This window comes from Epinephelus lanceolatus, chromosome 21, assembly GCF_041903045.1.
Source record: "Epinephelus lanceolatus isolate andai-2023 chromosome 21, ASM4190304v1, whole genome shotgun sequence".
Lineage (NCBI taxonomy): Eukaryota > Metazoa > Chordata > Actinopteri > Perciformes > Serranidae > Epinephelus > Epinephelus lanceolatus.
Window position 1 is genome coordinate 33,184,267 of NC_135754.1, and position 14,465 is coordinate 33,198,731.

At 43.3% G+C, this 14,465-nt stretch overlaps 1 protein-coding gene across 2 annotated transcripts in view; it reads right to left on the reverse strand.

Annotated features, from left to right (window-relative positions):
* Positions 1 to 14,465, reverse strand: part of thrab (thyroid hormone receptor alpha b) — a 243,753-nt gene that overhangs the window by 143,698 nt on the left and 85,590 nt on the right. For both annotated transcript variants that reach the window (XM_033612065.2, XM_033612067.2), the window contains exon 3: positions 5,615 to 5,693. The gene's annotated coding sequence lies outside the window, so the exon portion shown is untranslated. The remainder of the gene's footprint in view (positions 1 to 5,614; positions 5,694 to 14,465) is intronic.

A 14,465-nucleotide genomic window follows, 5' to 3' on the forward strand; every position in this document is an offset into this window, starting at 1 on the left:
TTTTTTTTTTTTTACTCAAGTGGAAAATATGTTGTTTTACTGCTGTGCGAGAGCCCCGGGGCTGTATTTACAGAAAGTTACACAGCCAAAACAGGTAACACTAAAACTGGGTCTGGGTACTGATTGACACCAAGAGGCTGAATCAGTGAGCACAAGTCGCAGGATTGTGATGCGACATAAAACAATTCAGAGGAGGGATTACGACAGTGCTGCAGATTAAGCCAGTGGGTTGGATTCAGTGCATCTACAATGCTGCCAAGATTAACTTTCCTTTGTTCTTATGTCAAAAGAGTAGACGGGTAAAATGCGATAGATCATACATCACTGCAGTTTTCCAATTTCACTGCTGCTGTTGACATGACTGACTCTCAGACTCCTACTTTACCGCCTGTGTGCAATTAAACACACTATATATACACATGGCTGCATACAACGTGCGCCCACTAAAAAATGTGCATGCCACACAGTTTCTGCGTGCATGTGTGTGTGTGTGTGTGTGTGTGTGTGTGTGTGTGTGTGTGCTGCAGCAGCTATGTCAGCAGCGGTCCTGTAGCACCAGGTGAGATTTATGAGGTGTTAAGAATGCTTGCCTCCAGTGATGGGAGACTGATCCCACCTTCTCACCTGCCTGTGCCCCTAACTAACACCTCGCCTGGCTCCTACTAAAGACGCACACATGCATTTACAGACACACAGCTGCACATGTATACACAGTACCCACCCTGCGCACACAGATGTGCACAGCGACCCCTGAACCCAAATGTGTGAGTCTAATGTCTGCACCGCCCCCATCCCTGCTCTGAAAGGCTCCCTTCCTGGGGCTAAACACACCTTCTAAAATATCCCCCTTACCCCGGTTTCACTGCCTGCAACGATTTTCTCTCCCCACTGACGACATCTCTCCCTCTGTGGAAGAAATCGCACATATTCTGGCCCTCGTCTAACCAAAGAGCACACTGTCCGGCGGGGGCCACGCTGATAGAAAAGCTCGACTTGAAAGCGGCTCCAAAAGGTCACCGCAGGAGCCAGTGAGAAGTGAGCACGTTTCACAGCTTTTACAAGCGCCATGAATCATCGAGGCGTCTCACTTTACTGGGTGACATTGTAAACGCTCTCGGCCTGACAGAACGTATTGAGTTGCAATTTCTCCCGCAGTTGCTACGTATTCTACAGCTTAAGCAAGCGAGTAAACACATACGTATATATTTTGGACGCCGTATTTGTACCTCGGGATGTAGGGATCATGTTGTTTGGTCCTGATCCAAGTCCTTATGTTGGGTATCTGCTGATACTGAGCATGATGTGATACTTTTATTTACCTAAGTGTTTTTAAAGCTGGAGTGCAGAACTTTTGTCTCCCCCGTCTGGCTGTGAGAGTAGCTACACTTACTAACAATGTCAACACGTGTTTACTGCATGACACACGCCTGCAGGTGAGCCTGCCGCATCTGCCCCGCCCCCAGGAGCGCTCTCTTCAAGTCGTTTTTTGACTGTAATCCTTCCTCTGAATGTTGAGTTTGTTTTTCAGAAACTTTTCTTGAATGCTTCTTGGGATTTTCCGCCATAGTTTCCGCCATACTCCTGGCTAGTGTTGCCACAAAACCGGAATTTCTAACTTCGATCCAATACCTTGAAAAATATAAATATTTGATACCAGTTTGATATCAAAGGAATTGTGGGAATACAATTAAATTTTGTTATTTAAAGATAAATATAACAAGGCTGTAACATGACTACAATGATGTCTTTTCTTGGTTAGTGGCAGAGAACAGCAGAATGACTGAAGTTAACATTAACAAAAACAGTGGTGCATATGTTCAAAAGCCTCTGAGATTGTCACATGTTCAAAATGCAATAAAGCTTGAGCAAAAATCAAAACCATTCTGCCAAAGCCTGCATGCAAAAGGAGCGAATGAGAGTGACAAGAAGACAGCCCTGTGAGTGGAGGCGGGGCTATGGGAGCGCTGCAGCAGTGTGTGTGTCAACTCGCTGTCGGGGAGAAGAGAGAGCAAGAAAGTAGTGCTGATAGAGTTGACACGTTGGAAAATTACTGTTGAAACCGTTGCAAATATTCAGAATCCATATGTGTCTGAATTGATATTTTTGACTAGTCGAAGCGGCTGCTCCGTCGCTACGTCTCCCTCCCTTCCTGCCTCCTGTCGCTCTGGCTGGCTGACGTAAAACGCATCACTTCCAGTGGAAGAGTGTGGGAAAGTAGCAACAGACACAAAACTCCGGTGTACTGCTGAATACAGAGAGCTTTCCCTGGCGGCGACAGGCTTAATCAGCATTGTGTGAACTTGTTTGGCGAGGACTTGAATGTAGCAGATGTTTATTTATATGAAAAAGTCTCGCACTTCACCTGGAGCTTAAATCATTGATATGAAAGTTTAACTGTGATTCCACTATCTCAGCTCACTGACAGAAGGTCATTGCCTTTTCCGCCCTGTTAGCCAGACGTTTTATGTAAATAGAAGCATGTCAATGGATCCAACACGTGATGCAGAACATCAAGCTGGAAAAAATCAGATGTACCCTCAACGTCTCCATTAAGAAATTTTACAAAACCTGGGACCCATTAAAAAACTATGTGCATAGTTTACCTGGCCTGGAACCATGAACTCATACCACACCAGGTGGTCTGCTCTACTTGCACTGTGATACACGCACGCTTTTGTTTTTGTTTTTTTGTGACCTGTCTGTTCCTTTTTCTATTCCTTCCATTTCTCTCTATATTTCTGGACATATGAGATTTATCTTATGTTAATGTCTGATACATGGAAAAATCTCTATAAATAAAGTGTTTAAAAAAAAAAAAGTTTAACCACGAGAGTACAGTAAAGAAAGGATCTGATTTTTTATCAGTTTATTTGAGCAGATACATTAAAATAAAAAAAAAAATACATTGTTGTATTTCATCCATTCATTTGTACCTAAAAGGCTTATTTTCCGTTATGTTATGGGGCGGCAGTAGCTCAGTCCACAGTGACTTGTGTTGGGAACCAAAGGCGCTGCAGTTCAAGTCCCCATATGGAGTGTGAACTGGTAGCTGGAGAGATGCCAGTTCACCTCCTGGGTACTGCTGACGTGCCCTTGAGGAAGGCATTGAACCCCCAACTGCTTGGTGCGCCTGTCCATGGGCAGCCCCCTCGCTCTGACTTCTCTCCATTCAATGCATGCATAGGTTGTGTTTGTCTGTTTGTGCATGTGTATTTCAGGCCTGTGTGTGTATGACATACGACTGCACGATATGCTCTGAAAATTATGTCATGATATTTTTAGGCTGTATCTCAGTACAATATAGATCTCGATATTTTTAAGTCCCCTCAAAAGCACTTCATCAATGTTAGGACTGGGAGACAAAATCAAACACAACAACATTTCTGAACAAATACCCTCTCTGATATGACAAAGTTGTGGCAATGACTACTAACACAATGAGATTTTTGATCAATAATCATCAATAATGTGGATATAACAACCGAGTGGGTTCATGAAAGTGTTCAAACAAATAGAGAAATGTGGTAAGTTGATATATTTACATCACTTTGCTGTGATGCAGCCTTTAAAACGAGGGGAAATCACCATTTATGCCACATCATGATACAACGATATCCAAAATCTAAGACGATATTTAGTCTCATATCTCTGTAACGATATAATATCTTTATATTGTCCAGCTGTAGCATGACAGAGTGAGTAAACTGAATTTCCCCTCTGGGATTAATTAAGTATATTTTCTCCTTCTATTCATTTATTTTTTATTTTACCCATAATTAAAAAGATACGTTTATAAGAGAGACCTGGCCAAGACAGCAGCACACAAAAAGGCTAAATGTAAGTGTTGTCCAAAATTACTTATCAACACTGTTTGACTGTGAATATATGAAACTGTTTCTATGCTCATTTTCCTCAGGATCAGTACGATTTCCTCACACTCTCTTCTCTCAGACAATGAGTTGACACACACACCGCTGCAGTGTCCCTGGAGCCCCACCTCCTCTCACTCAATCACAGCTCTGTATTCTTTTCATTGTCATTCACTCAGGTTGCATGCAGGCAACTTGCACTTTATGCCTTTTGATTGCACTTCTGCAAGAAGAGTATTGTTTTTGCTTCATGTAAAAATGTTTTAATTACAGTTAATGCTCACTACAGTCATTCTGCTGTTCTCTGCTAAAAACCAAGAAAAGAAAAGTCATCGTCAGCCTTGTGAGATTGATCTTTACATGTTATCGATATTTTCAAGGTATTGTGTCAAAATTATGAGCCCCAGTATCGCGACAACACTGTTGAAATTTAGGTTTGCCTAGAAAACTCTAAACAAAATGCATGCAGGTGTCAAATCAATGAAATCTGAGACGTTTTATGTACTGAACAACAGCATCAGATGTCACATGTGAAAACTGATTAGCAGCAACAAATATTTACTCAAAGCAACATTCACTCGGGCTGAAACAAGGTTACTGACCGTTTATACTGTAAAGCGGTCAGAGGTCAACAATCTGGATGTCAATTATTTACCAAAAATCATAACCAATTATGACACAGGCAAATATTTACAGTGCTAACAGTGACCTGTGTTGCAGTGATCGCCACAGCAACACACAAAGACGGGCTGCAACAACAGTGACGGCTCATTTCACACACTCACTCTGCGTCCAGTTCCCCCACTTCAACCTGTGGCTGACACCAGTCCCCCTTTGGTCCAGTGTGAGCTCTCTACCATTAAAGCTGTTCTCACCAAACATCTGTCCAAACAACTCTGGGGGTTATTCCGCCTCGCTCTGCCCGAGCTGCTATGCATTATCTGCCTCCGCTGCTTCCCTAATGCTGCGGGGACTTAGAGCGGGATTAAACCACAATTATGCCCCATTCGCTCCAGCTGTGCGCGGAGAGGAGAGGACCACGGGAGGCACCATTCAGAAAAAAGAAAAAAAAAAATTGATTGCCGAAGATGCTTTGTGCAGTCATAGAAAGAGAATTTACATAAAAGTCTAATTCTTTGAATTCAACATCGACACATGGTGCTCCATCAAACCTGCCATCATGGGGTTGTTTCAATTTCCTGTCATGTGGATTTCCACTGAGCAAAACCTCTTATTTAAAACCACCTCACAAGGAAAGATGAATGAACGTGTGAGGCAACAGTGTCAAATATAAATCAACTGAACTAACTGAATTAGGAACTACTACAAGACATGGATGAATGTCTTCCTGTGGCTTACTGTTAGCAGGTAGGAAAACATTTTAAGGGATTTTACTTTGTAAATCAAACTGAAACTTTTGGGGGAAAGTGAAGGAAACATGCTGCTCCTGTATCCACTGCAACAGCCTTATAATACCTGTAATAACTCACCAGTGGGAGTCAGTGAATGTGAGCTATAAGCTGAGCGGGGCAGGGCTGCACAGAGAGCGAGCTTATGAGCTGCACATACAGCATACGTGACAAATCACTGTGCACAATTAAAGGATGAGGACAATGCAAGGGATAAAGATAATGAATCATTATACAAACCAGCAGCTTATGGAGTCCGTGACGTGTACACACACACACTCATAATAAACATACATGGGCTAAATGAGTGGGGAAGACAGGCAGAACATAACGTACCAGTCATATTGTATGTGTTTGTGTGCAGTTAATGATTTCCTCAGGCCTCCTGCGTTGTGTGGTCCGCCTTGTCTCCGCCCTGGAAGAAATAAAAAGAGGATTGTTAGGGTGGGTGAGCAGCAGAGACAGAGGATGGAGGGAGGAGGAAGGGAGGGATACAGCATATAGAAAACAAACAAGGCCATACAGTACAAAGGCCAGCAAGGACAGCCACCGGCCTCCCGCTGCAACCCCCCCCCCCCTTTTCCTTCTGTCCTCATTCCTCATGCTAACTTCTGGTTTTCTGTTTCTCCATCTGTCCTTCCTCTGCCGACTTCTCTGCCTTCATCTTTCCTCTCTTTCTTCTCAGTCTGAAGACCATGTATTTGTTCCCTCTTTCCCTCCTTTATTCCTCTTCCGCTCCATCTATTCCTTCCCTCCCCCCCGCCTTCTGTGAAAATTTAACTCTCGCCTCAGAAGCCTCGGCCTGTTTACCTCACAGCCAGACATGAAAGCCAAACATTTATCTATGGGCCTGCGTCACAGTCATGCTATAATGGGAGCAGAAACATCCTCCTACAGCGAGCATTACTGGTTTTAATGTCAGCACTGGAGCTGGAGACTTTGACAGACTGACATCAGGCGCACGTTAGCATGCACGCTACAGACGGTCTGCTACCTGTAGGGTCGCACTTTGATGTTTACTAGCCTGTCAGCTCAGATAAGATGCTAGTGCAGCACTTATGTGCTAAGCTAGCTGAGCTAACATCAGCTACGAGTGCTAAATTTCAGCATGGTAATAGTTGGGGAAATGCTATTTGCTGTCTTTGAGAGTGAAATGAGAAGAAATGTATAACAATATATATCATGTCTGTGTCTCTGTGTGCAAAGTATGGAGATGGAGTCATGACATGTTTAGCTAGCTTAGCATTAACACTGTAGGCACAGGGACGACAGCTAATATCTTTCCTCAAAATGAAATAATACACCTACTAATGACTATAAATGTCTTAATAATCTGCACGTAATCTTGTTTGTGTTAGCCACACTGACCACGTGTGTAAAAATGATTTGTGGTTCAAGGGTTCGAGCTATTTCTTGATGAACAGTTACGCACATACTGTAAATTTACATTTGTGTTTCCCAACCTTTTTCCTTAAGGGACCCTGTTTCTATCATGAAGTAAACCGACGACCTCTGACTTAGTGGCATATTTTATGTATTATATTCAATGCATAACGCTAACAGTACAGAACAACTGAAAAACTGGACAAATAACACAAATAGTGAGCCCAATAACTGGAGGACGCTTGTGTAAAACGGGTGATTTGGATGAATTTTAAGCAGATTATTTCCTGTGAATATTACATCAGAAATAACTTTTCCCGATATTATAGGAACTTTTTATATAATTCTCTGTCTGCATTATGATTATTTGAAATTCTTAACAATCATATATACTTAGAAGGCTTCATTTTCAACAAATGTAGTGTTTGTTTACTCCCTGCTCGGCCATTTTTGTATTAGCAGTTGTTTAAATGGTGTTTTTCTAAGGCAGGACAAATGTAGCTCGTGTCCATGACGTCACTGTGCCCTCACACTGTGAGATCTTTTTAGTTTATACTTGAATAATAAGATATACATTCTAGTTTTGTTTTCTTCATAAAATGAAGAAATGCTGGGATACAGGCCTTCAGTATATTAAAAAATGTCTTACACTACTGAAGTTTAGTCTCTCATTAGGGCACTCAAGATGCTGGGAGTGAAGGGACTGCACACAAGGAGAGCCATCGAGAACATCACTGACGCCGCAGAAAAGGCGTCAAGATTGCTGTGGATCAAGCAGGGAGATCTGTGGACAACTAAAGCCTAGACTTGATCAACCCCGGCTGGGTTGCCTGGACGAGGGTGTATGTGATGTTGAGAGACCCGAAACACCCCCAGGTTGGGAACTGCTGCTCTAAGTTACTGCTTTTTATACATAATTTCCGACTTGTTTCCATTTTTCACACAAATAGGTGACAGAATAATTAAAGGGGCTGAGTGTACAATATGTCGAAGGAGGAGTCTTCAATGTTTTTCAGGCCAAGGAACCCTTAGATGAAAGAGAAACGAAGCAAGGACCCCTACTATACTGTATAAAATGGAGTTGCATAATAAGCTGGATCTACACGTATGCAATAATTTGGTGGTCCTACTGTAGTAACTCCGAGGACCTCCTGTTGAAGATCCAGGTGTTAAAGGATCAGTAAGCAAACATCTCCTCACAGTCCACTGGCTGTCCACTCTGTGTGTGCACTGAAAAAAGTGTCCACACACAGCCCTGACCCTGTCAACGGGAAACAAACAAAGTGGCTCGGAAACTCCACACAATACTATTCCAGCCACTCTCCCTCTTCCACATCCTCGCCCACCAGAAGCAGAGCTATACCGAGATAATAATGAATGTAAATAACAACAATACTGAGCTTCTGACGGAGCACTGAAGGAAGGGGTGTGTTTGTTTGGGTGCTGAGTTCAAATATGGACAATCTTTGTCCAGAATCGCTGACTCCACCTTTAAAGGGCCAGTGTGTAAAATGGGTTGAAAACAGTGACATCAGTGGTCAAATTCTAGATTGCAGGGCTCACTCGCTCACCCCTCTCGTCGGGTAAATGACGGTGGCCTCGTAGGGACAAAAAGCCTTGCGCACAAGTTTTTTCAGGAGTAGGTCTATCTAGCGACGAGGTGAATGTTTATTTAGAAATCTAAACCATGTTACGATATTGTAATGAATCCCTCACGAGCAGGAGACCAGAGGAGCGTTCGGGAAAAAGGCCCGTTTATTTGAGCACTCCAGAAACTCCGGTAACACTCCAGGGGGTAAAAGACTCCGTCCCAAACTCTGACTCTTCTAGCGTAACACACACACTTCATAACTTTACACACATACTCGTTTACCATACCGAGTGGGGACCCCCCTCCCCTCTCTGCTCAATCTCCAGCCCCCACACTGACTGACAGCGTAGCCGGTAAACAGAGCTCAGCTGTTTATTTAGCCTAGCGATATCTCCGGACTATAGTAGCTGCAATGGACGACTTTGAATGTGATTTTGAAGAGTTTCTTGTAGCGGACACAGACCCAGAGCCATACCTGTTTGAGCCGGAGCATACAGATGAGGAACTCCATGTATTTGATGCTGAGCGGGAGAGAAGAGAGGCTGAATGCACAGAATGGGAAGATGAATTAGCGTAATTCCTTGAAACATCATTGCTGTTTTTGCCCACATCTTTCACAACAATACAGCTGATTTTACCTTCTTTCATTATAATAAAAAACACTAGTATAACTGCTAATATTATCAAAACAGAATACCTGTTGATGTAGAAACAAAACAAGCGGCAGTCATTAATTTCTAAAAGTTCAGGGCTTGAAAAAGCTTTAGTTCCTGTCACTTTCTATTAATCTCAAAGTGAAAATCTGAGTGCAGCAACACTCTGTACCTCACAACACGTCTATTACCTGCTGAGGTTTATTACAAAAATGACAACTTCATATTAAAAAAATGGCACAGCAATGACAAAATGTATCTTAGCGCTCACAGGCAATCTCTCCCTGCTACAATTCATTACGGTCTGTGTCTCAATATGAGCTCCACATGAATAGTAATGCCCAGAAGCGTCAGCTGGCACGCCAGCCACAACAGACAGCTACTTGCAACAAAACAACAAAGACGACAGAGAGAGAGACTGAATAAGAAACAGATGACAGGAGGAAAAAAAAGAGAGATAGAAAAAAATCTAAAATTGTGAGAAAACCTGTGAAAGTGAGAAAGAGGAAGGGAAGAAACCCGTCTCAACTGCAAAGCGTTTTGAGAGAGGAAGGAAAAGAGGAAGCTGTTAATGTCTATACGGTCCCATCGGAGGGGAAGTGCTGGGAAGAATGCATGTGCACGTGTGTCTGGCAGTCTATATGTGGGCGTGTTGTGAAACTACAAAGGGACTCGTGTTGAAATGATTTCTGTTATTCAATAAAGGTTATTGTTTGTTTACTGCATTTTCATTTGCATGTCTGCAGGGACGCCAGGGTCGGGTAATATGAAGATGTATGGCGTGAGATTATCCCACTTCGCTTGACGGCATGTGTGGAAAATGTGGCGAAAAAGACATGGGTGGGTTTCACATTCCACACGAAGGGAATTCCCCCTCTGTCTGAACATAAAGAATACATTTTCCTGTGGAGCTGCTGGGGAGAGGAGAGGAGAGGACGGGGAGACGGATGGATAAGTTTTATGGATGAAAGTGCAAGAGCTTCTGACTAATTTTGCTAATAGATGAGGCCGGAGGGTCACACTCTGAGTTTACACAGGGGATCACTGGGCTCTGTCAGACAGTGGATTAACAGTGAGGCGGTGAAATGGATTGTGTCGGTGTGGCGTATGCCTGCTTGAATGAAAAGTGCACCGATGGAATATGGGTCAGATATGCCACACAGGCACCAAATCAACTCAGTGAAGACAACATTTTAAGATGGGAGGTCAACTATTTAGCCCCTGTGCTGACAGTCTGTGACAGGGGCCAACTCAAATCTGCGCTTCTCCGCTGCACAGCGACGCAAGATGATAGAGGGCTGAAGGCCGGGCTGCACTGCACCGAGTCGAGAGCCTTTGGAAGGAGACGAGCTTCAAAGTGAAGTCTCGTCATTTTGCTAACTCCTCTGAGCAATGCTATCGCCGCTGCCAGTGCGCCCTTTTCACCATCCTGCCGACATGAATAGCTCCCTTTGTCGCAGTGAAATTCCACTGGCAAGTCTCTAATTAGCTGGAGGGCTCTTCCCCTGCAGACCGGCGTGGGCAAAAAAAAAAAAAAAAAAAAAAAAAAAAAGACACAAGGAGAGGTAGCTCGCTGCGAGAGGGAACTGGGCAAACAATAAGGAGTCTGAATGGAGACGCAGTCATATGATGCCCTCCTGCTGGTGCTAAAACTAACTAATTTGAGTGCTCTGAAAAGAGGAGAGGAAAAAGAGTGCGTGAGTGAGAATGAATTTCTCTGTCTCCATGCTGTGCCGGTCTGCGAGACAGGAATCTGACAGGTGGTTAACCAGCATTGGGTTGTCAACACCAGTGTGAATCCTCCAGTTGGTATTTACAGTGAATTGTTGGGGAGTGGCTGACGTGCAAAAATGTATCAACTATTCTGCCTGAAGACCGGCTGAATGTCTGAGTAATGCTAATTAGTAATGTGACCTGTCTCAATTCTTCACACAGAATTTAAAGGGGAACTCCAAAGATTATACACACAAAGGTCAGTTTACTCCTGATGGAGAGTTTTATTCAGCCTGTGGCTGCTGAGGGAGAAAAGGCTCGAGACAACTGGCAGAAAAACTGTTATAAACTGGGGACATGACAGGCAGAGAAAAAAAAATACTAAGCTGCATTATAGGAAATGTAGGATCCAGTGTTTTTAAAGCTGACTCATGCTAAGGACTAAATGTCATGATTCCCCCCTCTGGACAATCTGAATCAATAATTTGCTGTTACCTTTATTTGAAAACACCTTGAGATATATCCCACTTCTGTGATGCATTAGCCTTGTAGAATATAAGACCTAGCACACAAGTATATTTAAAAACACAGCTTTACAATGCATTTTGCATGTAGCCTACGCCGTTGTTAGCACTTATACTTGTGCAGTGGTGTGTCTGTGTCTCATGCAGTTAAACTTCCAACACACTAGTCAGCGATGGGGTTTCTGAAGTGCTGTTAAGTTGATTCAAAACACACATTAAACATGGCTTAAAAGCAACAATTTCAAACACAAGTACACAAATCAGCTTCACTATAACTCGCAGGATTCACAGACAAAACACTTGTCTTTATCTGGACACATTTTCCCCACAAATACAACATGCTAATGTTTTTAGCACAAGCCTATGGCATTTTACATTGTCTAAATTAGCCTAGCTGCTAGTGGACTTTTCCTCTGCTCATATGAAGCCTTAGCCTGGAAATCCAGACCCAAATCTAGAAAGATTTAGGGTCTGGCTATGAGTAATGCAAATGGCCCAACTCGATGGGCGGCACCAAGCATGCATTTGTAAATATCACTGCACGCAATTGGATAACACTACGACCAATCAGAACAATACACGGGGTGACGTATCCAGAGCGCTACCAGCGGAGCTAACTGGTAGATTAGACTCTTGCCGTATCCGCTCGGCAAAACAGCAAAAACGTCCTTCTTGCAAAGGAAAGACTCGAGCGCCGTCTTCTGTTCCTCTTTTAGAGAAAAAGCCAAGTCTAACTCGTTCATTGTAGCGGCCAAAGCCGTTTCAAACAACTGGTGTTCATCCGTAGCCATCTTGCAGTGTTTACTGACTGATTCCGGACTTCGTCGTTGCAGCGCTGTCGTCATCTGTTTAGCTCGCCTCTGGCCTGCCTATATCAGATACACCAATGTGATTGGTGCAGCTCGGTTTCAGGGGCATAGGTAATGAGCATTATTACTGATTGCCAGAGTGACTCGCTGAGCAAATTCAAATTGTGCTCTCGCGAAAACTCTGGATTTCAAGGGTAATGAAGCCTGGGCCAACAGCAACAATTAAGAAAATAAACTGGCTGCTTCCTTATTGCCTGCCTCTGACTGTCCTGCTTCACCTGCTCCCTGGTAAACCACTCAGCCTTCTACAAGAGCTCTGTTTCCACATGGCTGTGTGGAGAGACTGTGAGTCAGCTCTACGTTTAGTTAGTTGGTCCACCGTTCCAACAATCACCGCCCCTGGTTTGGTTGAAATAAACTCTCGATTCATTGAGCTAGATGTGAAAAAATCTCTCCGCTCTCACTCTGCTGTTGCAGGCCGGCTGTTTAAAGTCAGTCCTGTAACGTTATCCCCACTGCTCTCAGTCAGTTCAGCTGCCTGTTGCACAACACTGACCTCTTGTGGTGCCTGATCTGCACTACATGCAAAACATCCTCAACACAGCTTCTCTAGTATGAGGTTAATAGAAAGATGAGGTTCTGTATTTTTGACGGTATTGAGAATCATATCATCAGGATCTCCAAGTACCCTGGTATAATACCTGGATGTGGCCCAAGCCTACTCTTGACAGCATTCAAGAGTGTTTTGTGTTGCGTTTTTTGAGCAGAGATTTTTTTTTTTTTTTTAATCAGTATTTTTGTGGGCTAGGTCTAGGAGGATAAACAGTCATCTCGTATGTGTTTTCTGTACACTAAGAGTTAGACACTGCTGGCACTGTGTACACATGCTCATGGGTATCTTGTGTCAAGTTTGATTTCAGTAGCGTTAAGTGTGGCATGTGATCACATGCCTGTGCTATATTTGCACAGACTGGATAGCTATCTTATATAGTGTATCTGCGCTGATCTTGGTGAAAAGTCAAACAATATTCAATGGAGCATGAGGCGTGTCTACACTGTTAGCACAGCCCTCACTGATCTGTGGCAAAGGTCATGCATATGATCAACAGCTTTAGCTTTTTTCTTTACACTGAACAGGATATTCTGAGCTCGACTCAAACCTGTGAAATATCTGAACAACAAACACACCATCACTTAAAGGTATGTGGCCCAGACATCAGCTGATATTGACATCTGAGGTATTGCTGATGCATCAACAACAAAGTCATGGCAGAGCAAGTTGTAAATGAGCAACTTCCTATTTCCTGTTAGCAAAGCGACCACATATGCTACGAGTAAACAACACGAGGTTGTGAGGTTGCACAGTCTAATGCACAAGGAAACTGGGTCATAATCAATATTGCATAGCAAAGTGCAAGCGTGAAATTGAGGTAATGCAGATGACAACTGTGGGAAGGAATAAAAGGAACCATTTTCGACAAGGAAACCTCAAATTAGGAAAGTGTGCAAGGCAAAGTACTGTTAGTTTTTGTTCATGTTGGTTTTGAAGCCCTTAAACAGATGAAAATGCCAAACCAAAAAAGGTCGTATGGCAGTTAGAGACACCAAACGACATCACAAGGAGATCAAGTTCAGCTAAGAGGTCGATTTAAGGTGCAGGAGGCATTTAGGGGTCTGGTGTCGAAATGCAATTTAAGCTGTCATTTGACCTGAAGGAACGGAGTCATAAAAGCCTTAAACAGGAATATCTAATAATCCGATAGCCCTAAATAAGCCTGGAAGTTTTCCAGAGTGCAAAAAGGGGGAGGCTTTGATAAGATCCATCAAAGGCTGAGTCTTGTGCTCACCGTGACTGATTGAGTGATGTCTATCTGACTACGCCTTTCTTCCAAGTCTCGACATCACCACTAAATCGTTATATTTTCAAAGACAGACTGTGAAACCTACCTTTTCAATGAAATCCATGATGTTTTAACAATTTCATTTACAGCTCTTGTTGGGGTAATTCATGAGATTGTGTCATTTAAGTATTTTAGAGGCTGTTATGTGAGTGTTTGCCCTGCTATCTTTCAACCCAACAATGAAGACAATCATTAGTACAAATTAAAAGGCGGTGGTGTTTCGTGACTCTGCAATAAAGGCATCACAGTTATAAGCCTTGCGGCGACTTCAGAGTTCCACATTCTCAAAGCAGTGATGCGTGCAGCAGGAGAGGCTTGTTTTGTGTGATATGTGTTTCCCCTGTTTCCTCTAAGTGTCTCAAAAAACGGCACCAATATGATCTCACCAGATAAAGTACCCACAGTGGAGTGGAGGGAGTCTAAAACAGAAGCAGAAAAACTCTTCCCACTTCAGAGGACATTCAACTGAAAACATCTTGAGGGTAAATTCTGTCTGTGGGCCCCAAGTTCACCACTACACCCCCCTCTCTGGTGGCAAATGTAAGGCTTTGAACTGCAGGCAGGGAGGAGTGTGTGGAATTCGCTGGCCTGTCAGGACTATGAATGATGGTGG